The sequence below is a fragment of the Oncorhynchus mykiss genome, chromosome 23 (genome assembly GCF_013265735.2).
Source record: "Oncorhynchus mykiss isolate Arlee chromosome 23, USDA_OmykA_1.1, whole genome shotgun sequence".
Classification (NCBI taxonomy): domain Eukaryota; kingdom Metazoa; phylum Chordata; class Actinopteri; order Salmoniformes; family Salmonidae; genus Oncorhynchus; species Oncorhynchus mykiss.
This window is the reverse complement of record NC_048587.1, coordinates 31,444,029-31,459,146: the sequence shown is the minus strand read 5'-3', so window position 1 is coordinate 31,459,146 and position 15,118 is coordinate 31,444,029.

Genomic DNA, 15,118 nt, shown 5'->3' with positions numbered 1-15,118 from the left:
GGCTCCCGAGTGGCGCAGCGGCGATCTAAGGCACTGCATCTCAGTGCTAGAGGCATCACTACAGACACCCTGGTTCGAATCCAGGCTGTATCACAACTGGCTGTGATTGGGAGTCCCATAGGGTGGCGCACAATTGGTCCAGCTTTGTCTGAGTTTGGCCGGTGTAGGCCGTCATTGTAAATAAGAATTTGTTCTTAACTGACTTGCCAAGTTAAATTAAGGTTAAATAAAAAATGTATTAAAAAAAGATGCAGCAGGAGGGAACATTGAAGTCAGACACCATTTTCAGGGCCTCATATCCTTCACTGATCTACACAGCTGCAACAGCTGGAGGACAAACACAACAGGAGTCAGAGACACAACATTTGCATAAATCAATGCAATCAATGAATGAGAATGTGAGAAAATGGTAATGAGGAAGACTGGTATGAATAGCCTTGTAAATGAGTCAATGGCTGAATTTTTTTTATTTTTTATAACGGAGGTAATGTCTTGAAATGTTTAACATTGTAGGACAGGGTATAGACAAAGATAGCAAATTAATCTGATCTGATTTGTGATGACCTTCAAGTCAAAGTTCTGTACAATCTACAAATTTTCACAACAGTCCCCAGCAAGAGAATGATTCAGCATCTTGAGTAAGCAGCATTGACTATCATGAATTGGCGGTACATTCAGATACAGACAACTCTGGGCAGACCGATGGTAGGTGTTTTATTGCACTGAGGATCTACAGTAAGTGTTCCAGGAGCAGCAGACAAAGTCCAGACTGACTTAAGGAGCCCCAGTGGCAATAAAAAGTATGTGAGCCCTTTGGAATTACCTGGATTTCTGAATAAATTGGTCATAACATTTGATCTGATCTTCATCCAAGTCACAACAATAGGCAAACACAGTGTGCTTAAACTAATAACACAGAAATTATTGTATTTTTCTTGTCTACATTGAATACATCATTTAAAAATGCACAGTGTACGTTGAAAAAAGTATGTGACCCCCTAGGCTAATGTCTTCTCCAAAAGCTAAATGGAGTCAGGAGTCAGCTAACCTGGAGTCCAATCAATGTGACGAGATTGGAGATGTTGGTTAGAGCTGCCTTGTCCTATAAAAAACACAAGCATTGCCTGATGTGAAGCATGCCTCGAACAAAAGAGATCTCGGAAGACCTAAAATTAAGAATTGCTGACTTGCATAAAGCTGGAAAGGGTTAAAAAAGTATCTCTAAAAGCCTTCATGTTCATCAGTCCACGGTAAGACAAACTGTCTATAACTTGAGAAAGTTCAGCACTGTTGCTACTTTCCCTAGGAGTGGGCATCCTGCAAAGATGACTGCAAGAGCACAGCGCAGAATGCTCAATGAGGTTAATTAAGAAGAATCCTAGAGTGTCAGCTAAAGACTAACAGAAATCTCTGGAACGTGCTAACATCTCTTGACGAGTCTACGATACTTAAAACGCTAAACAAGAATGGTGTTCATGGGAGGACACCGTGGAAGAAGCCACTGCTGTCCAAAAAAAACATTGCTGCAAGTTTGAAGTTTGCAAAAGGGCACCTGGATGTTCCACAGTGCTGCTGGTAAAATATTCTGTGGACAGATTAAACGAAAGTTGAGTTGTTTGGAAGGAACACACAACACTATGTGTGGAGGGAAAAAGGCACAGCACACCAGTATCAAAACCTCATCCCAACTGTAAAGTATGGTGGAGGGAGCATCATGGTTTGGAGCTGCTTTGCTGCCTCAGGGCCTGGACACCTTGCTATCATTGACGGAAAAATGAATTCCCAAGTTTATCAAGAAATTTTGCAGGAGAATGTAAGGCTATTTGTCCGTCAATTGAAGCTCAACAGAAGTTGTGTGACGCAACAGGACAACGACCCAAAATGCAGAACTAAATCAACAACAGAATGGCTTCAACAGAAGAAAATACGCCTTCTGGAGTGGCCCAGCCAGAGTCCTGACCTCAACCCAATTGAGATGCTGTGGATGCATGACCTCAAGAGAGCAGTTCACACCAGACATCCTAAGAATACTGCTGCTCTGAAACAGTTTGGTAAAGAGGAATGGTCCAAAATTCCTCCTGACCGTTGTGCAGGTCTGATCCGCAACTACAGAAAACGTTTAGTTGAGGTTATTGTTGCCAAAGTAGGGTCAACCAGTTATTGAATCCAGTGGTTCACTGTGAATGTTTACACGGTGTGTTCAATAAAGACATGAAAACATAATTGTTTGTGTGTTATTAGTTTAAACAGACTGTTTGTCTATTGTTGTGACCTAGATGAAGATCAGATCAAATTTATGACCAATTTATGCAGAAATCCATGTATTTCCAAAGGGTTCACATACTTTTTCTTGCCACTGTATATACCAGAGCCCGTTATCCAGTGGTGTAAAGTACTTAAGTAATGTTTTTGGGTATCTTTATTGTACTATGTATATTTTTGACTACTTTTACGTCACTACATTCCTAAAGAAAATAATGTACTTTTTACTCCATACATTTTCCCTGACACCTAAAAGTACTGGTTACGTTTTGAATGCTTAGCAGGACTGGAAAATGGTCCAATTCGAACACTTATCAAGAGAACATCCCTGGTCATCCATACTGCCTCTGATCTGGCAGACTCACTAAATACAAATGCTTCTTTAGTAAATTATGTCTGAGTGTTGGAGTGTGCCCCTAGCTATCCGTAAATAAAAATAAAATTGTGCTGTCTGGTTTGCTTAATTTAAGACATTTTAAGTGATTCGTACTTTTACTTTTGATACTTAAATATATTTTAGCAACTATATTTACTTCTGATACTGAAGTATATTTAAAACCAAATACTTTTAGACTTTTACTCAAGTATTTTACTGGGTGACTTTTACTTGAGTCATTTTCTTTTCATGTATCTTAACTTTTACTCAAGTATGAGATTTGAGTACTTTTTCCACCACTGCCATTATCTTTACAAGGCTCAGACTGGCATCAGATTGAACTGCCTAAGAACGAAGTGTATTTGCAAGTTTGGGGGCTTTATGCAAGTTTGTCAAATATTTCAATTGGACTTAATAGTGCCGACTGACTTAGTGTTGAAAACTTTAACTGCAATAACAATCGGTCTAACTTTCTTGCTTTGACACACAAAATCTCTTGTTCTAAGAAAATGCTGGAACCAACACCCAATCTGAGATATTGACTGTGCAACTAAACATGAAGGTAACTACACAGCAACAGGCAAACCTAAGTATAGCAATAAACATTGAGATGAGCTATTCTGACAAGTTTCAGTCGACACCAGGTCTCTCTGTCATAGGTGCAGGCAGCCAACCAGTTCCCCATGGCTGTTGTGTGGACAGTCATATTAATCATAAACTCAGGAGGGCCTAGGATGTAATTGTTCCCAATCAGTAGGAGGCTAAACTTAACAGCCATGGTTTCCATGGGAAAATAATTACCTGTGGATCATTCAGAGACTCATTAAAACTAATGGAGTGGAGAGGGTGAGTAATGGCAGCCAACCCCACAAATCACTGAGACAGCGTGAACAAATACATATTTCTTAAGACTAGAAAAATATGTTATTCCCTTACATGCTGTAATGAATTTATTGAATGTTTCTCAGCTAAATACTTAGTAAGAAATTCAGTTTATGAAGTGAGGCATTAACATAACTGTTTTTAAAAAGTCTTACGTATTAGCTCATAATATGCCTGACTAAATGTATATCCTTAATTCTGATTTCATTAAGTTTATCTAGTAACATGTCATTGTTCGTACAGGTCTCCAATTTTGTGGAGAATATTAATTTCATAAACTGAGATTGTTCCCTCAGATTCACAGTGTGTGTGGTGCTAAAACCCACTTTAATGCCACCTAGTGGCTCCTAACCAGAAAAGCAATAGCACGTCATTTGACCTCATAAGGTCAGCTATGAGGCAATCTAGCTGCTGTGCAATCCAAACACTAAAAGTATTTACCTGTCCAACTGGTATTTGTTCCAGTACATTTGTGCTTTTTTTAAATTTCACCCCTGGACAAGGGGAAGTTTATAGAGACTGTGTGGATACTGCACTACAACTTGGATATAATTGAGTTCTTAAAAGTAACTCGCTGATTGAAAGAACAAAATAGACCAGGCCTGTGATAAAGTATTCCATTCAAACAATCCTTCTGTGTTTTATTTGTGTAGCCCCATCTTAACTGTGTTCTATTAGGCACTAAATGATGCTTGGGCATGTTTGACCTGGTGTCTGCACCTTTTTAAAGAGCCCTCCGCCCCTATAAAGGTTCTCGGGGTGTCAACCTGTCACTTGTTTTAACCTAATCCCTCTTCCCTCCCTCTCTCTCTGAAGCCTCATTCCCTCCTTTCCTCGCTACTTGTCAAAGATGAAAGGAGAGCAGCACCCAGACAGGTGAAAGGAAGAGGAGCGCCAGGGTTAAACAAACAGAGCGAGAAAGAGGAGCCAAAGGAAAGGTCACCGTCGCCACATCCACACAGCAGCAGACTGAGGGAGAAAGTCAGAGATAGAGGGATTGTTATCTGTAACAGACTATGTTCCAGCTAGTGAGCAGTGACTATAATGTTAAGAATGTATGTGTGTGTTTGGTTTTACTATCCTTGTGGGGACATTTCGTCAGTCCCCACAAGGAAAAAGGCTATTTTAAGCTTTGGGTTTAGGTTCAAGATTAGGGTTACAATTAGGGTTAGTATTATGATTAGAATTAGGGTTTATGTTTAGGAGTTAGGTTTAGGGGTTTGGGGTTAAAGTTAGGATTAGGATTAGGTTAAGGGTTAGGGGTTAGGGGTTAACGAAAATAGGATTTTGAATGGGAATCAATTGTTTGGTCCCCACAATGATAGTAAAACAAAGGTGTGTGTGTGTATGTGTCTGTGTACGTGAGTGGGTGTTTGGGGTTATTGACGACTAGCTATTGACAGCTACAGCAGTAGCTGGCAGAGCCCAGGTTCCCATGCAGTGGACCATATCACTCCCCACGGCCCAATATTGACCAGTGTAATAAGAGAGCTCTGTTCACAATGGCACTGTGACTCTGAAGGGCTGGACTCATGTTGAGAAAATGTCATCTATGTGTTACAACTGTGCTTTGTCTCCTCAACAAACAACAGAAAACACTCCCCCGTGTGCCTGCTATATTCCTCAGGGACACACGCCCAATCACACACAGATTTTCTTAGTGAGCCTTGAGCAAGATCACATGGAGCCACCATGCTAATAAACTGTAATCAGATACAGTATGTAATGTATGTGTCATTCATTTGTGTAATTAAATAACTACAATCACACTAACTCGCAGTCAATTATTTCACAACAACAACAGACATCCTTTGACTATCTTCCTTCATTAACGTTCATTAGACAGTCATTGTAAAGTAGAGGAAGAGGGGGCTAGATTGGAGATCGTTTTTTAAATGACCTGACCTGTGTCTGTTTATACAATCAATTATACAATCATGAAATCAATTTGACTTTGCTTTTACCAATTTAACTACATAATAACATAACACAGGTGAATGCATTATCAGTGTGTGCATGCATTGAGTTACTAAACTTGTTTTGGCTGATTTGATTGTGCTACAGATGAAAAACAAAAAAGCATTTTGGGACTTATTTTATTGACCTACTGATCAACATTTGCATAGGGGAAGCAATCTCTTATTTTATAAAAGTGTACGCTGTCTCATTTAGACCTAACGACGTCATTCACACACTGAGAGCATTGAGTGAGAGAGACAGAAGAGGCGTGAGGCCTGAGGGAGATGAAGTGAATTAATCAAGTTCTTGTCAATGACTATGGTTTTTGGCGACAATCAGTTTTGAAATCAACATATTTTTGCGTTATAGTTTGCATATTATCACAAACAAAGTACTAGGAGAGTGAACTGATGTTAGCTTCAACTGTAAGCTAGGACAGTTAGCCTACACAGCTGGATGCTAATGGTATCTTCTTGCATTGTAAAGTGTTCTAGCCTGTAAAATGGACAATGTTTTGCGAACAGTAATTAACATTTGCAACACTTCCACATGCCGTGTTGCATTAACTCCTGTGCAGCATGAGTGGAGAGCTAACCTGATCCAGCCCAGAGGCTTCCAGTGAGTGCAATGGTTCTTCTGACAGGCTAGAGCTAGCAATGAGTAAGTGGAGCATAGACGGACTTAATCCTCTCTCAATCAGTAGATGACTGAGAGACATTTGACACAAGTACCGAAAGTAACAAAACATTTTGTACCAAACTATTTTTCATGTTCTAGTACCAATGTTTCAGTATACTATGCAATACTAAATTTATGTGACCAGTCACATTTCTTTCACTGGAACCCTATCGACCAATAAAAAATTGGTGTCACACTTCAAAGTCAAAGGGTCACAAATGCGAGTGTTTCAGTCACTGTCTCGAACCCTGCTCTGACTCAAACAGACTGTTACTGTATGGTATCAAAACAAAATACAAAGACCGTCAGGAACAGTCCCAATATTGAACTGACAAGAACAGCAACAGCAAGCAGCAGTGTGTGGGTGTGTGGGCACACATTAAGAGCAGGTGTGTGCATAGAGATCAATCTGGAGAGATGATCATCACGCACCCAGACTAGCGTATAGGAGCCTGTCTCTGTCCAGGCTCACACAGTACAGTCAGGTGGGCAGGGTGATTTGCATGGCCTGTTTCATACTACTGTGCCTGTGTGGTGATAAGCAAAGACAGTCACTCTTATCTGCTCTGTTTTTCAGTGACTCTCACTCTACCTTCAGAGGAACTCACCTTTGAGAGATGAGGAGATGAGGCTTAGATATGCAGGAAATGGAAGGTACAGCAGATCGGCTCATTACATAAAACAATATTTAAATATAGCTTACCTGACATGAGGAGTGTGGGAACCAAGCCTGTGTAAACATTTGAATACAGCCTACTACTGCTATTCTGACCTCAATGTTTTTCTTGCTACTTACACTCTTATTACCACTTTGTTCTGGATCTACCTCAATGATCGAATTAATCACTGTTAAATAACTGTCTCCTCAGATATGACTATACCCAGTGGGGGGATTGAAATCAGATCAAATCAAATCAAATTGTATTTGTCACATGCGCCGAATACAACAGGTGCAGACCTTACAGTGAAATGCTTACTTACAAGCCCTTAACCAACAATGCAGTTTTAAGAAAATACCTCAAAAAAGTAAAAGATAAGAATTACAAATAATTAAAGAGAAGCAGTAAATAGCAATAGCGGGGCTATATACAGGGGGTACTGGTACAGAGTCAATGAGCGGGGGCACCCTATGTCGGGGTAATTGAGGTAATATGTAAATTAATGAAGAGTTGATAAAGTGACTATGCATAGATAATAAAAGAGAGTCGCAGCAGCGTAGAGGGGGGGGGGGGGGGGGGGGGGCAATGCAAATAGTCTAGGTAGCCATTTAATTAGATGTTCAGGAGTCTTATGGCTTGAGGGTAGAAGCTGTTGAGGAGCCTTTTTGAGCTAGATGCGGTAGCAGATAAAACAGTCTATAACTTGGGTGACTGGAGTCTCTGACAATTTTATGGGCTTTCCTCTGACACTGCCTATTATATAGGTCCTGGATGGCAGGAAGCTTGGCCCCAATGATGTACTGGGCCGTTCGCACTACCCTCTGTAGCGCCTTACGGTCAGATGCCGAGCAGTTGCCATACCAGGCGGTGATGCAACCAGTCAGGATGCTCTCGATGGTGCAACTGTAGAACCTTTTGGGAATCTGGGGACCCATAACAAATCTTTTCAATCAGGGAACTCCTTCAAGGCTGTTGGAAAATAATTCCAGGTGAAGCTGGTTGAGAGAATGCCAAGAGTGTGCAAAGCTGTCATCAAGGCAAAGGGTGGCTGCTTTGAAGAATGTAAAATATAAAATATATTTCACACTTTCTTGGTTACCACATGATTCCATGTGTTATTTGATAGTTGTGATGTCTTCACTATTATTCTACAATGTAGAAAATAATAGAAATAAAGAAAAACCCTTGAATGAGGAGTGGTGTCCAAACTTTTGACTTGTACAGTATGTACTGAACTTGTCTGATGCTTTAAGCAGGCTGTTTGATTAAATAATTAAGACACAAAAATTACTCAAGAGGGAGCCAGAGATCAAGATAGCCTAACCAGAAGAAAAAAAACTATGCCTGACCCTCCTTCACCCACTGCTGGTAGTCTTCGCAGAATTATTCTTCGGAAGTTGTTGGTGATAAGCTGGCTGCACCAGCGGTTGGCATTTTCCATTTGGAGTGACAATTTATGTAAAAATGTCTACCAGTTATTATGCCGGTTATGATTTCCATATGCACATTTCCAAAGAACAGTTTAATCTCATTTATACTACTCTATCTCAACATAATTGTCTGTGGTTAACAGTGGAGCAACATTCACGCCACTGTGAATGTTGTGACCCCCCCCCCCCCCCCCCCCCCCACACACACACACATTTTGAAATTGAATTTTTGTGCTCTCCAGTTTTATCATTGCGCTGTGATACAAAATAATGGCATTGTGTGCATTAGGACCATGCGGATGCCTCAGAACGATCGGGCAGGCTGTTTGGCTGTTTCAGTCAGCTGGATTTAGGACCATGCAGATACCACAGAGCGGGTGGACAGGCTGTGTGATGGCAATGCTATTATTATAGGACCAGCACAGTGCTGCTGTCTGCACCTGCTGTCTCTGTGTGTTGCGCTATTTCTCCGGGTTGTAAAAGTGAACAGGGAAGAACTGGCTACCCTTTATTTGACTGATGAAGCTGGCAAGGTAACAGCTGTTTGACTGAAAATCATTTTTTAAATTTCCAGCACCGAGCCTGTAGTGTAACTGACATGCATAGTTAACTAATGTTTCTTCCCCTCTTGGCTGAAGATCTGTCTGAAGAGAATCAACTAGCAGCTACCACAGCATCACATATAGAACAATGAGACAGATATTTCACCAGATGTATTTATTGTTTTATTTAACTTCGCAAGTCAGTTAAGAATAAATTCTAATTTTCACTGACAGCCTTGTTCAGAGGCAGAACGACAGATTTTTACCTTGTCAGCTCGGGGATTTAATCCTGCAACCTTCCGGTTACAAGTCCAATGCTCTAACCACTATACCTGCCAACCCATGTATAAATGTGAAGCATCCGGTTGGTGTTTCCACTCACTACCAAATATGGTGGTGAGAGGAAGCCCAGTGGCCAGCAGTGGGAGAAGACGGAGCGAGATGCATTTTGATGAACATTCTGCTAAATTTCTCAATGAAACATTTGATCTCAATACAGTTTTCTGTTTACAAAACTACAATTGGTTACGAAAAGAGTGAACTAAGTTTTGTAGACTTTACCCTTTGCCAAAGTTTTTAAAAATTGCATTGTTTAGGAGTGCCAGAGTGAATTTAGTTATTGCACAGTAGGCGTTCCCCAATGGAAATATGCAAATTAGTTCTAGAACACGTAAATAAGATTTCAGCAACTCGTGCTTAGCTCAAATCAAATCAAATCAAATGTATTTATATAGCCCTTCGTACATCAGCTGATATCTCAAAGTGCTATACAGAAACCCAGCCTAAAACCCCAAACAGCAAGCAATGCAGGTGTAGAAGCACGGTGGCTAGGAAAAACTCCCTAGAAAGGCCAAAACCTAGGAAGAAACCTAGAGAGGAACCAGGCTATGAGGGGGGGGCAGTCCTTTTCTGGCTGTGCTGGGTGGAGATTATAACAGAACATGGCCAAGATGATCAAATGTTCATAAATGACCAGCATGGTCAAATAATAATAATCACAGGCAGAACAGTTGAAACTGGAGCAGCAGCACGGCCAGGTGGACTGGGGACAGCAAGGAGTCATCATGTCAGGTAGTCCTGAGGCATGGTCCTAGGGCTCAGGTCCTCCGAGAGAGAGAAAGAAAGAGAGAAAGAGAGAATTAGAGAGAGCATACTTAAATTCACACAGGACACCGGATAAGACAGGAGCTCTGTCTACCTTCTTGCTTGTTCTTCCCACTATGGCTCATTTGTTCCCATTTGAAACAACAGGCTGTGTTCTGTCTTGGTTTAGTTATAAAAAATATTTTATATTGCTGCCTGCTCTCTGGTGTCGACCCTGTCCACCCGGTCCTAAATCCAGCGAATGAAACTGCCAAAAGCCCTACCCAACCACTCCGAGGTGTCCTCATGGTCCTAAAGCACAACCGATACTGCTTTTTGTATCACATTAAAATTATAAAACTTCCCCCCCAGTCCTCAGCAAAAGTTGCATGCCTGGTTGTGTATATTACTGTTTTATTTGATTACTTTATTATTTCATTCCAAGTCATCATCTCATCTCTAAACACTGACTGTACAAAACATTAAGATCATCTTTATAGTAATGAGTTGCACCCCCCCGATCTCCTTTTGCCCTCAGAGCAGCCTTTGTAAGACATGGCCTTTACGACGTGTCAAATGTATTCCGCATGGATGCTGTCCCACAGTGGTGACAAGTTGGCTGGTTGTCCTTTGGGTGGTGGACCATTCTTGAAACACACAGGAAACTGTGATAAACTCAATAGCGGTGCACTTTTTGACACAAACCTGTGCATCTGTCCTGGCACTTAATCCCATACCCCATTCAAAGGCACTTGAATATTTTGTCTTCCCATTCACCCTCTGAATGGAACACATACACAATCCATGTCTCAACTGTCTCAAGGTTTAAAAATCCTTCTCTAACCTGTCTCCTCCCCTTCATCTACACTGATTGAAGTGGATTTAACAATAAGGCATCAATAAGGGATCATAGCTTTCAACTTGATTAACCTGGTCAGTCATGGAAAGCCAGCTAGGATTGTTGATTTATTTTTATATAAATATGTTATTTGGGGTCTCCTTGGGCAGTCCTAATAATTGCTTAATTTTCATGCAAGTAAAACTGGGTCTGGGTTTTAAGGGTCAAGATACTTTTTTCAACAGTTTAATATCAGTGTTTCATACTTTGTTTGTGGATTATACCTTTGGATTTTCCTTTTGATTGCAAGCCTTTCATATTTTTTACCTTCGTAATTGTTATACCTTTTTAGCATCAACATCAATTGGAATCTGTCCATGTTTAAACCATTCAACAATTAAGGAAAACGTCTTACAAACCCTGGACATTTGAGTATAATAAATTGACATTTTTGTCATGGAAAGAGCAGGTGTGTTTTGTACACTCAGTGTAGAGCTGCTGCCTAACAAAACCACTATTTTAGTAGTTCTTTAAAGTAAATAAGGCATACTTTTATGTCTGCTGAATACCAACTATCAATCACTAAGATCATGTATTTTTATGTAGAGATACCTCGCGAAGCAACTGCTCTCTACTCTATCCCTTTCGATTGCGCATAGTCAGTTCAATCCTGGGTAACATGGGACGTCAGCATTTTATTTCATCTGGCTTCCTACTTGAAATAAATTGTGGTCATATTGGTCTTGACCAGTCAGTTGACTGTTCTTCCCACATATAGCCTCCAATTGCCTCTATGGATGATCAGTCAACCTCACGTGCCTTTTGAAATGATAGTCAGGGTTTTTCTTTTTGGCAATTTACAGAAACAGACATTCTTTCTGCCTCATTAGCTTTTGACACCAAGAAGTCATTAGGGGCTGACAACTTAGACTTAAGTTAAATACAAAATGTGTGTTACTAAGCCAGAAATGCACATTTTTTATTTAACTTTAGTATCAGGAAATATTCCAAAAGTATGGAAAACAGCTCCTTTGTTTTGTGTAAATACTAGAATCATTGGTCAACAAACAGTTACATTATTTTCTATCTTTAAATGGTATTACTGATAATAATCAATCCGGATTCAGACCTAAACATAGCACCAGTACGTCTATCATGCTTGTTGTAAATTATATTGATAATGCTTTAGATTATAAAATAATTGTGCTGCCATGTTTGTAGACTTTGAAGACTGATTTTTAAGCAGTGCTAAATTCAAACAAAACAAAATGCATATTTTTTTCTAGGTCCCATACCCCAGATTTAAATGAATTTGTAATTACTAGTTTGAACGGTACACAAATTGAGCAAATTTCTCCCTACAAATACCTTGGTATCTAGCTTGATGACAAATTATTATTTAAAAAAGATGTCACTGAGAGGGTGAAGAAGTTGAAGTTCAAGGTTGGTTTCTTTTACAGAAACAAAGCATGTCTGACTTTTGCTAATAGGAAGGAACTTGTCCAGGCCACTTTTATGTCTATTTTAGAGCATGGGGATATTATCTATATGCATGCAGAATCTACACTTAAACCACCAAATGCTATATTCTATTGTGCTCTTAGGCTTATTACTGGCTATGGTTATAGAACCCTCTCTGGTATGCAATCTGGTTTCCGCTCGGGCTATGGATGTGTCACTGCAACCTTAAACGTCCTCAATGATGTCACCATTGCCCTTGATTCAAAGCAATGTTGTGCTGCTATTTTTATTGAATTTCCCAAAGATTTTGATGCGGTAGACCATTCCATACTTGTGGGCCGGCTAAGGAGTATTGGTGCCTCTGAGGGGTCTTTGGCCTGATTCGCTAACTACCTCTCTCAAAGAGTCCAGTGTATAAAGTCAGAACATCTGCTGTCTCAGCCACTGCCTGTCACCAAGGGTGTACCTCAAGTCTTGATCCAAGGCCCCACGCACTTCTCAATTTACATCAACTACATAGCTCAGGCAGTAGGAAGCTCTCTCATCCATTTATATGCAGATGATACAGTCTAAAACTCACCTGGCCCCTCCCCGGATTTTGTGTTAAACGCTCTACAACAAAGGTTTTCTTAGTGTCCAGCAAGCTTTCTCTGCCCTTAACTTGGTTCTGAACACCTCCAAAACAAAGATGAGAAGAATGCCCCTCTACCCACAGGTGTGATTACTACCTCTGACAGTTTGGAGCTTGAAGTAGTCACTTCATACAAGTACTTGGAAGTATGGCTAGACGGCACACGGTCCCCAAAGCACACTAATGGGTCGCTCGTCTTTTCAGTTCGCTGCAGCTAGCGACTAGAACGAACTGCAATAAACACTAAACCTGGACAGTTTTATCACAATCTCTTCATTCAAAGACTCAATCATGGACACTCTTACTGACAGTTGTGGCTGCTTTGTGTGATGTATTGTTGTCTCTACCTTCTTGCCCTTTGTGCTGTTGTCTGTGCCCAATAATGTTTGTACCCTGTTTTGTGCTGCTACCATGTTGTGCTGCTGCCATGTTGTGTTGCAACAATGTTGTTGTAACCATGTTGTTGTCATGTTGTGTTGCTACCATGCTGGGTTGTCATGTGTTGCTGCCATGCTATGTTGTTGTCTTAGGTCTCTCTTTATGTAGCATTGTGTTGTCTCTCTTATCATGATGTGTGATTGGTCCTATATTTGTATTTTAATTATTTTTATTTTTAATCCCAGCAGGAGGCCTTTTTTTTATATTTTTATTTCACCTTTATTTAACCAGGTAGGCTAGTTGAGAACAAGTTCTCATTTACAACTGCGACCTGGCCAAGATAAAGCAAAGCAGTGCAACACAAACAACAACACAGAGTTATACATGGAATAAACAAATATACAGTCAATAATAAAATAGAAAAAATTATATTAACAGTGTGTGCAAATGAGGTAGGATAAGGGAGGTAAGGCAATAAATAGGCCATGGTGGCAAAATAATTATAATATAGCAATCAAACACTGGAGTAATAGATGTGCAGAAGATGAGTGTGCAAGTAGAGATACTGGGGTGCAAAGGACCAAAATAAATCAGATAAATAGCAGTATGGGGATGAGGCAGTTGGATGGGATGTTTACAGATAGGTTATGTACAGCTGCAGTGATCTGTGAGCTGCTCTGACAGCTGGTGCTTAAAGTTAGTGAGGAAGATATGAGTCTCCAGATTCAGTCATTTTTGCAATTCGTTCCAGTCATTGGCAGCGGAGAACTGGAAGGAAAGGCGTCCAAATGAGGAATCTGCTTTGGGAGTAACCAGTGAAATATACCTGCTGGAGCACGTGCTACGGGTGGGTGCTGCTATGGTGACCAGTGAGCTGAGATAAGGCGGGACTTTACCTAGCAAAGACTTATAGATGACTTGGAGCGAATATGAAGCGAGGGCCAGCCAACAAGAGCATACAGGTCACAGTGGTGGGTAGTATATGGGGCTTTAGTGACAAAACAGATGGCACTGTGATAGACTGCCTCCAATTTGTTGAGTAGAGTGTTGGAGGCTATTTTGTAAATTATATCGGCGAAGTCAAGGATGGTTAGGATAGTCAGTTTTATGAGGGTATGTTTGGCAGCATGAGTGAAGGATGCTTTGTTGTGAAATAGGAAGCCAATTCTATATTTAATTTTGGATTGGAGATGCTTAATGTGAGTCTGGAATGAGAGTTTACAGTCTAACCAGACACCTAGGTGTTTGTAGTAGTAGTGATGCTGGACGGGCGGGCAGGTGTGGGCAGCGATCGGTTGAAGAGCATGCATTTCATATTATTTCCTTGAAGCTATCTACTGTTTGTTTATGCATTTCTGTGAATTACTTAGTTAGTAAATAAATGATTTAAGACAATTGATGTATGGATGACTCATAGTGAAGACTGGGTTCGTGCAGATAACCAACAATTTACGAGGTTTGGAATGTGACTAACGTGAGGTAAAGAAGAATTCATTAATCAGAAGACTATTGATCAGATATGAAAATATCTGAAAGTTATATTAGGAAAATTATAACATTATAATCTGAATATTTTCCTTGGTGCCCCGACTTCCTAGTTAATTACAGTTACAGGATTAATCAGTTTAATCACGTAATAATGATTACAGAGAGTTATTTGATAAAGATTAATCTTCAGTTTAATGATGCCAAAGACATGACAGCAAAAACATGTATTTCTGTTTTTAGAGGGAGAGAAACGCTGGGCCAATTGTACGCCGCCCTATGGGACTCCCAATCACGGTCAGATGTGAAACATAATAATAATAATAATACTTTTTGTTGTATTATTTGTTTTGTATTTTCTGGTGTTTACCTTCATTAGCCTACTTTGTTCCAATATTTCTGTCATTCAGTGATATTTAATTCCATAGTAATTCATTATGGATCCATAAGGAAA